Source organism: Canis aureus, chromosome 23, assembly GCF_053574225.1.
Source record: "Canis aureus isolate CA01 chromosome 23, VMU_Caureus_v.1.0, whole genome shotgun sequence".
Lineage (NCBI taxonomy): Eukaryota > Metazoa > Chordata > Mammalia > Carnivora > Canidae > Canis > Canis aureus.
Genome location: NC_135633.1, coordinates 41,829,633 through 41,845,013, shown reverse-complemented (window position 1 = coordinate 41,845,013; position 15,381 = coordinate 41,829,633). Strand labels below are relative to the sequence as shown.

Genomic DNA, 15,381 nt, shown 5'->3' with positions numbered 1-15,381 from the left:
TGTGGTTTCGAAAAATTGCCAATGTATAGAAAATTAAGTGAGGGTATGATCTCATGAATATTATTAGTAACTGGCAACTAAAAGAGAAAAATAAAGCTAACCAGGTAGCATTATTTTTTAGCTAGCTTTAAAAAACAGAAGGCAGACTAAGAAAATTCATGCTAATCCATTCTGATTTGTTTGTTCTTTTTCACATTTCAACTCAGGACATATATAACTGACTGTGAAGGCATGGGTTTTTCATATTTTGTCAGTTGCACCCAAGTGTCTAAAAGAGCAGCTGGAATATTGTATCCCACAATTCATACTTTTTGTATGATTGAATACTTTCATTATAAACATTTATGTGATCTTTTACATATTTCTTAAAGTATTTAATTTTTTTTCACTTTAAGTATTTAGAGGTGATATCAAAGACACCTCTCAATTCACACATGATATCCACAAATCCTATAAAGCATGATGTAGGATGAAGAGATTCAGGGCACTGGATTTAGAATAAAAAATTTGACTGCATTTGGGTTTGGGTGCTAATGCCAATTGGTTATAGATCTTATGTGAGTCATAATATTTCTCTAATCTTCAGTGTCCATATCTATAATATGAGATTAATAACACCATTAGGTTGAAAATCAGGTTTCTCACTTTTGGAGTGAGATGTTACAGGCAAGTAAAAAGGACTAGAAGTATCCATTTAGTAATGGATGAAAGTTGGGAACATTAATACGAACTCATTTTAGCTTAATATTTATAGAACCAGTAACGGAAATATTTATAGATATGTACGAATATATGAGCTTGTATACAAGTATATATTTCCTTGAGATGACTTAAAATCAATGGCACCCAGTAGCAATAAACACACCTAGGACATAGTTTCTAATGTCTAATACCGTTCTCCAATAAAAGTAACCAAGATTTCTTGGAGAAATAACTTATTATAGGACCTAGAACAAAAAATGTTCAAGATAAGTGTAGATTATTCTACAGATGCCATAAAATGCTTAAAAAAATAAATAAAATCCACAACGCACAATGATATATGTGTGTAAAAGGACACAGGAGCCAACTGAAAGAGCTACTAATGGCCAAAGCTGGAATGATTTCACTAACAGAACCATGTATTATTGGATTATTACTCAAGTGTATTGTACTGGTATAAATAAAGCATTTAATAAATAAAAAATGGATAGAGAATAGATTTCCCATGCAAAATAGTTTCAAATTTATGTAGAAACTGTTTTTAAGAATGTGAGGTATGTTTAACCTCTTAACTATGGACTATACATTCGAATTATTCCCAATATAGAAAGGAAAGAAATCTGACAAGCATCACCCCAGCTAGTTAATCAAAATCAATGTCAACACTGATAAGCTGTGTTGTAGAATGTGCCCTTGTTACAATGTGACGATTGTGTCACTTTACTTCTATAACCTTCCTCCCCAAAATGTGTAACTCCAGTCTAGTCATGAGAAAAACTTCAGGTCATCAGGGACAGAAAACCAGGGAATATCCCACAAGATATCTAACTCCCCTAAACTGCCAAGAGTATCGAAAACAAGGGAATTCTGAGCAACTATGACATCTGAAAGGAACCTAGGAGACATCACAACTAATTGAAATAGAATATCCTGGATGGGATCCTAGAAAAGAAAAATAGCCCTAGGGAAAAACTAAGGTAATCTGAATAAAATATAATAATAATGTATTAGTATTGCTTCATTAATTCTAAAAAATGTACTGGGCTATGAAAGGAGTTTCTATAAACCATATGTTCTATACGTTTTCTATAAATTCTATGTTCCATATGCTTTCTATAAATCTAAAACTCTTCTATAAGATGTTAATTTAAAAAATACCTATCAGGTATAATCTATAGGATTGCTGTAAAATTCAAGTGAGATAAATAAATAAATAAATAAATAAATAAATAAATAAATATTTTAAATAAATAAAATATAAATAAATATATTTTATATATATATTTAAATAAATAAATATATATATTTAAATAAATAAATATATATATATATATATTTAAATCCAATTTGGCATTTTTTCTTTTTTTCTTTTTTTTTTTTTTTAATTGCCGTACAAGGAGATAGAGTAGGTAGCACTTGGAAGGAAATTGGAATTAAATTGCTGGGTCATCTCATCATAGCAAGAACTTCTCTTCCTCTTATGTTTAGCTAGAAATGACTTTGTAGTTCAAGGGGCTCGAGTAGATAGCACTTGGAAGGAAATTGGAATTAAATTGCTGGGTCTTCTCTTCATAGCAAGAACTTCTCTTCCTATTATGTTTAGATAGAAATGACTTGGTAGTTCAATTAAAGGTAGTGTTAACTTTGGTTTCTGATGAATCTATACTGGATATCAGAATTGACTAGACAACAAATAGCTTCAACTGGCAAAAGCTTCTTTCAGATTCACAATACATTTTCATTACAGTTTGACTGTTTCACATCATCCTCACTCAGGAACATGAAATGACAGGTTCCCCACCAACTGGCATCTTTCTCTAATACTGTGATAATATGAAGAAACAGTGAATCTCTCTCTCTCTCTCTCTCTCTCTCTCTCTTTTTTTTTTTTTTGAGAGAGAGAGAGAGAGAATGGTGGGGAAGGGGGTGGCAGAGGGAGAAGGAGAATGTTAAGCGGCTCCACACCAAGGATGGAGCCTGACACAGGACTCAATCTTACCACCTTGAAATCATGACCTAAGCCAAAATTAAGAGTCAGATGCTTAAATACTGAGCCACTCAGGTGCTCCAGAAAGTGAATCTTAAAGGTGACTGTGTCACCAGGGAACATATTTTAGGTCACATTTCATTGGCTAAGTGCCATATCTGTAAGGAAGTGGGGAAAGATAATCCTAAAATATACCTGCAGATAGTAAAAGTGCAAATACCAGTGAACAGAATGAATGACTATCACATTTTTTATAACAGCCTCTGTTATATATTTATTCATTCAACCATCAGCCAACAGTGAAGAACCAACTACAGTTATTCTTGATGAAACTGGAAAGTTTGTGTATCAGAAACTCATTCCCCAATTCTTTATATGCTACAGACCTCTCTCACTGGACAAGTGATGCTCAAAAGCTCAAAAGCTCAAGATTCAAGCTGATATTCAATATAGAAACTCCTTAGGCCATCTACTTGAAAATTTCTTTGTAAAAAGGAAACAATGTTTTTACAGATCACCTTTTTAGAGTGATGAGTTTTGATCTTGGTTTCTTTCATAAGTACATAAGGAGGTGACAAAAGGAGGGAAACAACAAAAGCAATCCATTCACGATAGTCAATTTATATGGAGATTTCATGGCAAAAATCACAGGCTTTGGTTCAAATCCCAGCTCTGCCATTTACTTTTCCTTTTTTCCTTTTCCCACAAAAACACAACAAAACCACGCGTACAAATAAATCCTGAGTGAATTAGGTGTGCTCACCATTGAGCCAGTTGCAAAGACAGATAGAAAGCACATGTAAAACATACCCTCTGCTCTCAAGAAGCCTCACAGTATAGTGGTTTATCTCTGGTTTGTGTCTCTCATAACTGCTCTTGATTAATATGATTAATATCTGTCTCTGGGTGGAAAGCCGTCTCAGTCCCCTGTATGACTCCTCCTCTGATCTGCAAATCATCAGTGCTTGCCAATTACACAAATCTGTTTAACGAGCAAGTATCACCTCCGTGGTATAAAAATGATGGTTTGTAACAGAGCTTTCCAGAGGTTACTGGCAGTACTTACTACAAGTGTCTGAAATTTCACTCTCAGGGATTTGTTTCACTGGTGGAAGTTGGACACTTGAAGAGCCTACTCTAAAAATGTGAAGAAGGAGGAGTACCTTCGACTTATATTAGTTAGAACTAATGAAATTATCACGTGACAGTGCAGAGGGACCAAGATCTTGCAACCATAGGTAACAGTAAGAGCCCTAGAAGACATAAAGTGGAAGAAACAGGCACTGAAAGAGGCTAGATGAATATAAAAAAAAAAAGTCTTGCTGAATCCACAATTTTGCCTTCAGCTAAACTCGTATGAAAGAAATAGTGATACAAACTGGAATAAAAGTTGCCTGCTGTTCAAGTTTTCAGTTAATTGACAGACCAATCTTTTCAGCTTAATATTTAAAAACAGTTTAATAAATCCTAAATGTGTAGTACTAATAAATACATTAACAAGGAAGAGAAGGTCCTAGGGAGAGTAAAATTCCTTTAATTCATCTCCATGCCATTATTTTCAAGAAACACTGTAGGGTTTAACATGAGATTAGCATCAAAATCAAGACAGACCATTATAATTTTTTTTAAACATCCTGCAGATATGCTTTCCTTGGTAGATTCCTTTGGCCCCCCACTGCCATTCTGTTTGGAGATAGTGTTTGAAATCAGGACTCTGCTCTGCAGGCCATCTAGCAAGAAGAAATTAGTAAACACATGGCTGGAGACAGGCTAGAAGAATCTATTCACAGTCTAACAAGGCAAGCATTATGATTCCACTGACCAGATAAATGGAGAAGTGAGGAGATTGAAGCTACATGAAAATATTTATTATTAAAACACATTTCAGGAGCTTTCTGTTCTTCAGGGGATTAGTGATGAATGGAAGTACTTATGATTAAATTATGAAGCCTGCTCTTTTGGTAAACAAAGCATGTTTGATGAAACTTGCCAGGGGGTATCTGCCTCCATAATATAAGATTCTTTTCATTTTTTGGTCCTGGAATGACCATGCCTTTTCCTTACCAGAAACAATGTCATTATTGCAAGCCAATGGTCCTGTTCATAGGCTACTTAAAAGTTAGCCATGCATTCTTGTTTGCTTGGGATAGTCCCAGTTAATTCTGCAGTCCCGATATCTTTATTAATGGCATCACTTTTACTCGTGAAAGCATCCGATTTAGATGATAAATTATATGGTCACCCAACTAATAAGCAGTCTCTGTGAGTGGTTTGGGCTCAATATAAATTGATACCAGATTCACACCAGTAATGATCAATGAAGAATTTCACTGAGTATGTCATTCAATTAAAGGGCTGCACTCATGGGGTCAAAACCATGTGTCTTACCCATATAACATGGAAGAGTAAATCTATTCCAAGATCAAATAATTTTCTCCTAACAAGGCGAACTTTCACATATATTTAGGGACATTGAAAGGGAATGTTTGTGAATACACTTCATTTGAAGGCTTAACAACCATGTGAATTTAGGCAGGTTACTTTACTTCCATGAGGTTCACTTTTCTTATGTGTAGAACTGAGATAAAAAACAACTAGTTTTGGGGGCACCTGGGTGGCCCAGTCAGTTAAGTGACTGACTCTTGATTTCCGCTCAGGTCAAGATCTTGGTATTGTGGGATCTAGCCCCATGTTGAGTGCTGCAGCAGGCTCTACACTCAGGAGATTCTTTCTCACTCTCCCTCTGCCTCTACCCCCCCCCCAAATAAATTAATTTAAAAAAACCTGCGTTACAATTTAAAATAATACAAACCTTCCTAAGGAGAGTCACCTGGACGAAGATCACTGAATTTGGAATCCAAAGAATCAAATAATGATGCTATCATTTACTACCTGTGAGATCTTGAGCAACTCACTTTAGCCACTCTGTGCCTTAGTTTCCTTATGTGCAAATAAAGGCATTAAAAGTTTGAGGGCCTTCTCTGTTACAAGGAAGGAACATACACAGAAGGTGATGGAATGAGGAAATTGTATAATTTGCACTGGGTGCCCAGAGAGGGACTCACATTAAAGTTTTCTCAGATCTGAGGAGACTGCTAAGGCTTTGGGATGAGGATAATTCTATTGATGGGATGTTTGTAAAGCAGTTTCCGTAGAATGGGATTTATTTTGGGAGAGAGCTTTCTTTGATTCTTAAAAGTATTGAATTGTTGAGCTTCCTTATTTATGAAGATGTGAGACAAATACTTCTTGCAAAATTTTCTATAAGAAAAATTTGTAGGCTGTGCAGCCACCCAATATTGATGCTATAACTTAGGTTTAAATGTAGTTTGATAAAGTAACTTGGGTATATTAGCCAGACTATATTTCTGTATAATAATCATTTTTCTTTTCCAAAATGTGGACATAAAATGTATTAATTTTTGACAATTTTATTTATTTTATTCATGAGAGATGCAGAAAGAGAGGCAAAGACATAGGCAGAGGGAACAGCAGGCTCCCCACCAGGAGCCTGATGTGGGACTCAATCCCAGGACCCCAGGATCATGCCCTGACCCCAAGAAGCATGCCTTGCCCAAAGCCAAAGCCAGACGCTCAACCAACCACTGAGCCATACAGGTGCCCCATGGACTTAAAATTTGTCATGCCTGAAAATTATTATTTGTTTCTGGGTTATACATATGGATTTATGTCCAAACTTTTGCACAGGAGCTGTCAGAGCCAAAACTAGACTACAGCAGGAGTGTGTCCATTAATCGGCCAACTCTTGATTTGGGCTCATCATGATTTCTGGGTCCTGGGATTGAGCCCCATGTCAGGTTTGGGCTCAGTGGGGAATCCACTTCAGGATTCTCTCTCTTTCCCTCTGCCCTTACCGCCCCCCCCAATAAATAAATAAATCTTAAAAAAAAAAAAAAAAAACTAGACTACAGAAGGAATAGGAAATGTGTAAATCCTAAACTTCTCATCAATTCATGCAAGAGAAGAAAACAGTTATAACAATAATAATAATACTTATCACTCCCATAATGCTTATTATACAGCCACACTATAGTACTAAGTACAATTTGACTAAGTTCATACATTAATCTTTTTAATTCCCTCAATAACTCTATAAAACAGGTATCGTATCCCTAATTTACAATGAGAAAACTGAGAAGTGAGGTGTGTGTTGTCACATATCTAGTAAGCCATAGAGCCAGGACTCAAAACTAAGGAACTTGACTTCATAGTCTTTTAACCTTATCTAATATTGCTTCCCAAAACTGGCTATAGCATTATGAAATTTATACTGTGAGGTCTTTTTTTTTAAATACCATGAGATCTCATATTTGGTATTATTTGCAATTAATAAGTTCAAGGATGATAAATGTGGTATCAGACTATCATTTCTGGAGTTTGTGAAGCCTGATTTCACATTTATGAGGGATAATGCCTTCTATTGGCTACAACCATCATCATTCTAGAAAATAGTGAATTCTCAATCCATAGAAGCGTTGGATCTTAGACTGAAGGGTATAAAGAATCCCCTCTTTCTTCTGGTCCAGTTGAGCCTGGGATCTGAGGAGTAAAGGTGGCAGAGTATTCATGGTAGTGACTTGATTTCTGCCATATTTCATCTGAAGATATTTCAGAAGCTAGAAAAGCAGCCAACCTGATGTAGGACTCTGAGATCAGTTTGAGCTCATGGCCTTCAACTGTGGTGACTTTGAGTAGTCCTTTGTCTATATTTCTATTATTTCTAAACCACAAGTAAGTCTTTTCACAAGGTAAAATGTTGTCTTTTCAGTTCTGTGGGAAAACACAGGCATGATTGTTTCCCAGAGCTGCAGTGGGCTAGGAGCCGAGGAGACCAGTGAAAGTCACTGCTGTCCAAATAAAAAGTAGTCTATCCGGAATCACTTGTGGTTATGGCAGAGATAGCCATGCAGGGGCAAGATGAGTTTCTGACCAGAGGATGCTTTGGGATTTGATTAGGATTGCCTTCAGGCAATATTTCAAAAACTCAGAAATTGCTTGGGAGGTATTTGGCAGGGTTAGACTGGAGAAGCTGGTGACAATTTGAGTTACATGTGAATAAGTAAAGAAGCAAAATTACCTTAGAGATAGTTCTAGAGCCTTACAGACACTGGATCTGTGTACAGTTAGACTCTTGGAGAACAGAAATGAATTTAGCTTTCAGAATACAACCTACATGTGATAATGACCCACTCTTCTGTGTATAGTTTATACTCATAATCCTACCCCTCACCCTTCACAAAGCTTATTTAAGCATATCAATATCCATCATTATCCATATCCACTTCTCCCCCTCTGCTGGTTTGGTCATATTTACTACTAGGTGAGGTAACTACTAAAGGCACATATATTTGAACACTGTTTTTATTTCCTTCTTAGAGTCTTCCATCTCACTCTGATGCCAAGGCAAAGGTTAGAACATGTCATCATTCTTAATCATCCTCTTCTGTTTTCTCTACCCTTTTACCATAAGAAAGGATAAGAGCATATGGCTTGGTAAGCTTTGCAGATGGCCCAAGAATCTTCTCTTTGCTCCCTGTGAAGCTCCCTGACATTAAGCATCTTGTTCATTCTGTTTACAGATAACAACCCCAATGCCAATGACTAATCACTCCATAAATTCACTGAAAGAGTAAATGAATGTATGACTTAATGCTCATGACTTATGCTTCTCTCCACACAGCTAGATATGCAGTGCAGCCCTGAGTACTTTCTCTGAGCAGGTCTGTTCAGCATGATATCTGCTTTGACTCTTCTTAATATTTCATCCATATGCTGGATTCCACTACATATTTGTGTCTTGGCAGCAAAAGGAGGTGAAGTAGGAAAGCCACACTGTGTAGCACTCTGTAGGCCTCTAGGCTAAGCTGTTTTGCAGTGAACATCAGTTGTTTGATGTGTTTAGCTGTCCTCTTTTCTTCCCCTTCCTTCTACATACCCCTTTATGTGGGTAAGAGCTCTTTAGCAATTCTATGTGGTTCTAAAGCAATTGTCAAGCCCAGAGATGTGTCTTTCTGAACTGAGTTCACTCAATCTGAACCAATTATATTTTTTTCTGGAAAATTTAATTTTAAATATAGGTATAAAGAGGCAGAACATAGTTTGAACTGAGTTATTTGGTAGTAGTCTCTTAGAGACATAATTCAGAAGCTTGTGCTAATATGATCCTTGGGGTGTCTCCAATTTGTCATTTTCCCAAAGTGTGATGGTCCATCTCTTTATTTTTGAAAGCTATGCAGATGAGTCCCCTTCAGCACCTCCTTAGGTTAATCAGAATAATGTTCTGCTACATGCAACCAAATAACCTTAATTATCAAATTTTTCATCAGACTATCAGAGAGCTCCACTTTTTGGGTTATAGATGTAAGTGTGCCCAACAATAATGAGACACCTTACTTATTCTTTGTGATTATCTAATGCATTCAGCCCTCTATCCCCAGTATCTGGAATAGTGCCTAGTATACAGTGAAAATTCCATACATATTTTATATCAGTGAATGAAAGCATGCATTGTTTTCTTATATTGCTCTGAGAAATCTTTTGGGGTAGTCACTGTTACTTGAAAAGAGTTTTAGGCATTTCTGAGCCTTCCAGCCAAGAACCATTTCAAGTAGTGCCTTCAGATTGCTTCTAAAAATGTCATCTTTCTATTGGGAAGGATGCTAGACCACTATTCAGCTGCCTGGTCTCTCTCTTGTCCCTTAGGGTGCTTCTTAGCACTGATCACAGTACTAGTCACTCAAACTGCAGTGGTATAAGACACTAAGTGAAACAAGGAAGAAACCCTCAGGATGCTTTCTTTCATCAGAAGGAGTAAAGAGGTATACCTGGCACTTAGACTCCTGTGAAGTTTTCTATGGCATATTATTACTTTCTATCTCAATAGGTAATATTGTTAATTATATTTGATCCATGTGAAAAACATTTCCAATGTGCCTCTATGCATGTTCTTGCCAATCTGTCAGTCTGTGACATTCCCTGTCTCCCACCATGATATGTGTACTTGGCTAACTCCTCCTATGTTTGCTCCATTTTTGAGAGTGGAAGATATAATTTTTCTCATGTATACTCACTTCTCACTCCCTGTATTAAATAGGTGGTTTCATCAGATAGTCTTCTCAAGTGCTATTCTTTATCTTTCATGAGATTAAATTACTTCTGTAAATTATTATTCAATATCATGCTTTCCAGTAGACTATATACTTTAGGTAGTCAGGACCTTAAATCTTTGTTCCTTGCTGTGCATAACACAACTTCTTTGTCTTGTGTCTACTTTTGTATTTTAACTGACGAACAGAATTGACCAGGAGAACTTTTGCTGACTATTAAGTACTCAATAACTACTTATTAATTTCGTAGCATATGGAAAAGGACTCTATCCAATATATCTAGGAGGGTATATGTGCAAGCCAATTGATATAATTATTCTTTATTGACTATTATCATTGAAAATTCTTAAAATGCCACTCGATATTGTAAATATTTTTTAAATAAATAAAACCTGATCTATTTATTTTTAAAAATGAATGAAACATTGATAACTTAAGCCTCTCCTGCACAAAGTAAAATGCTATTTAAATGCATCCATGATAAAATGAATTTCAATATGGCTTTGAGCACTGTACCTACCATGTCCGCTTTCTAAGTAGTTCCACCAGTATAATTTCGTTGCTTTTTATGCATCAAATAATAAAGAGAATTGACTAGATAGAAGTTACAGAAGGATGTAGAAGTACCACATCTACCTGGAGCAGAGCTCTTGAGAAAGGCTGGCAAGAATCCCGAATAGTAACTATATACATCTCTTTCCCTTCTCTTCACCACACAGATGCACAGACATACACACACACGACCCCCAAGAGGTTCCAGAATTCTAAATATGGACTAGGTCTTTTTTATTGTTCAAAATCCTCTACTGTATTCTGCATACTGCTTTTACTTTGTGGGTAATGACTGCTTAGAACAAAGACTTTTGTAAGGAAAAAAGACTGGGATAGTCATTTGGATGGCATCAGATTGTGTGCTAAAATGGACATGCTTTATATTTTGCTTAGGGACACCTAATTGGTCAGGCAGTAACAGACACTGACCCCTTAAAAGCAAAACAAGGTAGTTCTTTCTGAACCAAGACATCAACAGATCTCAAATGCACTGAATAGAACAAGTGGTAAGCAACATCATACAAGCATATATAGCACGGGCCTTCATAAATAAGATCATAGCATGATGTATTACAATTTAAAATATTAAACTATATATTTTAAATCCTCATGTCCATAAACTTAGATCTACCTAATGTTTGCTAGGTGGGTTTTTTAATGTTAGTGATATTTTATTTCTTTTTTCATATTGTAATTTTATATATACAAACATAAAATTTACTATTTCTAACCATTTTTAAGTGTAGAGTTCTATAGCATCAAGAACATTCACATTGTTGTACAGTCACCACCACCATTCATATCTATAACTTTCCTCTTCTCACACTGAAACTGTATCCATTAAACACTAATTTTCCATTTCTCCCTGCCCACCATCCCCAGCAACCACCATTCTACTCTATATATCCATGAATTTGACTGCTCTAGGTACCTCATGTAAGTGGACTCATAAAATATTTGTCCTTTTGTGACTGGCTGTACAAATATCTTTTGATCCCGGTTTTCATTTCTTTTGTATGTATACTACCCAGAAGTGTAATCGCTAGGTTCTATGGTAATTCCATTTTTAATTTTTTTGAGAAAACATCATACTATTTTTATAGCAATGGCACCATTTTCCATTACCATCAGCAATGCATAAAGGTTCTAATTTGCCCACATTTTCACCAACATTTATTATTTTCTGCATCTTTTTTTTTTTTTTTTTTTGTAAAAATACCCACCCTAATAGGTGCTAAGTGACATCTCTTAAAGCTAGCTTAAGGGACTCCTGAGTGGCTCAAGGATTCAGCATCTGCCTTGGCCTCAGGGTGAGATCCTGAAGTCCCAAGATTGAGTCCTGGGATTGAGTCCTGGGATGGTGTCCTGTATTGGGATCCCTGCATGGAGCCTGCTTCTCCTCCCTCTGCCTGTGTCTCTCGTGAATAAATAAATAAAATCTTTTTCAAAATAATAAAAATAAAACAAAACATCCTTTATTTTTTTATTTTTATATTTTTACAAAACATCCTTTAACATGTATTTGCCAGGCATGTAAGAAAACTGTGATTTGCCAGCCAAGATTTGAGACATCTGTTTAAGAAAATATGCCTTTTGTGCTTGCCCCAGTTTTGCATAGTTTCCCTCTACCTATCCAATTTCTTGACTCCGTGACTTTTAGACTCACATCTAAATCCTCCAGATATAGATTGTATTCAATTTCAGTGTGCAGTTTTTCAATTTGGGAACCTACCCTTAGCATTCTTTCCTATAATCTGACTTTGTCTGTCTCTCTGACTCCAGCAATTTTTGTGGCTCAACTGTGAATTCACTACTCTTGTGTAGTTCAGTAACCCTGCCTATAAAAGAAAGACATAGACAATAACCACCACCTATGGGATGTCACCAAGCCTGAGATTTTTGCCTATCACCCTTGCTTTCTGACTTGTAGGATAATTGTGACTCTAAAAATAAATACAGCTTTTGTTATGTGCAACATAGAACATCTCGTCAGAAGTACATCTCATCAGAGCAATTTCTCATATATTAGATTGTTCATCTAGTTTTGCACACTTTTGGCACATGAATCTACATATGCCAATAGACATATTCCATCTATCTAGTACAGATATCTGACTATAACAGGATCTCAGAAATATATGAACATGGACTTAAGAATTAATTGAAGATGTCTGTTCTCTGCAAATTGATGATTATATCTAGTTTTCTATATAATTAACTTATACAAAATTATACAAGGCAATAATATATGTATAAAAGGAATTTCTCTTCTTCCTCCAATAAATCTATGAAACTGTTAGAATAAAAGAATGTTTGCATTTTATTTGGTCCAGTTTTACCTTCTCTTTATATTACCCACTGTTATTGACTATATTCTTTGTGTTTCATGAGTTTTTGGTATATCTGTTCTACCAAAATTCTGTGTTAGATATGCCTCTCATAATGGTGCCTACGCTATTTTTTTTAATTCACTATTTGCAGTTGCTTAATTTTTCTATTTTTAATTTAGAGCTTTTATCAGATATATTTGATCCTGCCAATATACTGCACAAAATGCTGTCACTAGTTACTTGTTATATGTTCCTGGAAATGGCCTTACTGCCCATTGAAAGTTGGTCAGCTTGTCTTCCTGTTGAGTACTCTGGGCAGCTGCTTCTCTCTTCTATCTCTGCTTTAAATTTGCAGAACAGGGAGCAATATTTTTATGTGGCAGGAAGAACACTCTCTGCCCTTCCAAGCTCTAGCTGGACTAAAAATTAAATGGACATCAAACAGATTACCAGGAGAAAAATCAAATTTCACAAGTAAAGAGAATCCACAGAGACATAAAATTCCAAAGACAGGCAAAACAAGGTATATATATGTCATACCGAACTAAGAGGAAGGTAGTATAATCCAACTAACATGACTGTTCCTCCATGAGTTAGAGAGACTGACTACATCAGGTGGAGTTGTCACATAAAAGAAACTTTATTTACAGCAAATAAAGAGATCACGGGAAATAACTGCCAAAGCTGTGGCTCCTGGACAAGGGTGAGTGGTTTCTTTCTTTCTTTCTTTTTTTTTTTTTTTCTTTTTTAAGATTTTATTTATTTATTCATGAGCAACACAGAGGCAGACACAGGCAGAGGGAGAAGCAGGCTCTGTGAGAGGAGCTTGATGTAGGACTTGATCCCAGGTCCTGGGATCATGCCCTGAGCCAAAGGCAGATGCTCAACCACTGAGCTACCCAGGCATCCCAAGTGAGTTTCTATTATTTAGGATTAGGATAAATATTCAGAAAGGACAACCTTGTCACTGCACATAAAGGCCATAAAGGCGGGCATAAGTTTGCACAGGAATACTTTAAAAACATGCATCCTGTGTTATGTTGATGAAGCCTGTGTTCCTCCTAGGGCGGAGCCTTTAACATTCTAATGAAGCAGAGGTAACTCTCTGCAAGAAGAGACTAAGAGCATGCTCCAAGGGCCGATATAAATTGGAATGGGGTCTTGGCTGGTTATCTCAGGTAAGGAAAGAGCACTTTTGCACCAGCACTGGGAGTTTTTACCATTGATTTATTGTCTTTGACACAGTGAGACTATTTCCTGGCTTGGGAGAGACTGTTAGTTTTTGCATTCCCTTTGTTCCCTTAAAATCCTTAACTACTGAGGTTTTTGCATTTCTTTATAATCCCACATCTCTTAGGAAGTTCTGCAATAAGTATAGCCTGTAAGGCTAAGATCAGGAAAAATAGCTGGGGGTTAAAATACTTCCCCTGACTCAACTCTGCTTACAGTATGGGTCTGAGGACTTAAGGGAAAAAATGCAATTCACAGGAAAATGAAAAAGAGTCAGTGTTTGGTAAGCAAATGTTTTCTGGGCCATACGGAAACAATGGTGTAGGGAGGGCAATTTTGACAAACAGACTCTGCTAAATTCCTCCCGATGTCCCCTAGTTCATATTAAAATATAGTTACCTATGGAAATAGCTCTCTTCCGGAGTGGGTTCTCTACCTAAATTCTTTTAGGCCTGTCAGTGAGAGAGAGGAGTGGTCAAAATTTCTTCCAGAGTCTTTCAGGCCTGGATTGTTTTCAGCTCAAGCATGATCTGCAAGCCCAAGTGGCCAAGGGGTCTTGAGGCAACCTGTTCTTGGTCCCTATGTGGAGGCCGAGAAAATTAAGGCCATTCCGCTTTAAGTTCAGCGTTAGCATAAGTACAGCCATCTCAGGCCCCTGTGAATAAGAGCTGAAATTTACAGGGATCCCTGGGTGGCGCAGCGGTTTGGCTCCTGCCTTTGGCCCGGGGCGCGATCCTGGAGACCTGGGATCGAATCCCACGTCGGGCTCCCGGTGCGTGGAGCCTGCTTCTCCCTGTGCCTGTGTCTCTGCCTCTCTGTCTCTCTCTGTGTGACTATCATGAATAAATAAATAAAATCTTTAAAAAAAAAAAAAAAAAAGAGCTGAAATTTACATTACTTCAGTTACAGGAAAAAGAAAAAAGTTTACAGCTTAACGCCCTAGAAAGCCCCATATTAGAATGAGAGCAGAGCTCAATGCCCTTGAAAGCCTCATATCAGAATGTAAACAGAGCTTGAGAAATTCCTCCACCCCTTCCCCTAGACCAGCCCATAAAACTAAGCTGAAACCCACTTCAAGTCCCTGCTCCACTGTGTCGGGTACACTTGGACCCAAGCTCGAGCTTGTAAATAAACCCTCCTGTGTTTGCATCGGTGTCGGCTCCTTGGTGGTTTCTCGGATATGTATCTTGGGCACAACACCTACACTCCTTTTTCAATGTTCTGAGTTGAGAATTAATTCTTCTAAAAAATTAAATTACATGGATATTATAACATTTCCATATATGGATTTTTATTATTTAGCTCTTTAACTTCTAAATAGCACAAGGCTTTGCACGCAATCGTGAAAGGACTAATGATTACAAATTCATGTATTTCAGATAAAGTCACATATCTCAAAACCACCTTTGGTCGGTTAATCAATTAATTGTATTTATAATAAAATGGAAATGCA

The 15,381-nt window shown here is 36.7% G+C and overlaps 1 long non-coding RNA gene across 2 annotated transcripts in view; it reads left to right on the top strand.

Moving 5' to 3' along the window:
• Positions 1–1,597: 1,597 nt before the first annotated feature.
• The window catches only part of LOC144295051 (uncharacterized), a 30,278-nt gene continuing 16,494 nt past the window's right edge, over positions 1,598–15,381 (top strand). Inside the window, exons 1-2 of one of the 2 annotated variants that reach the window (XR_013362409.1) lie at positions 1,626–1,679; positions 13,349–13,401. This is a non-coding gene — a long non-coding RNA (uncharacterized LOC144295051). Of the gene's footprint in view, positions 1,680–13,348; positions 13,402–15,381 lie in introns of both variants that reach the window. The other variant, XR_013362408.1, reaches the window with a different exon arrangement.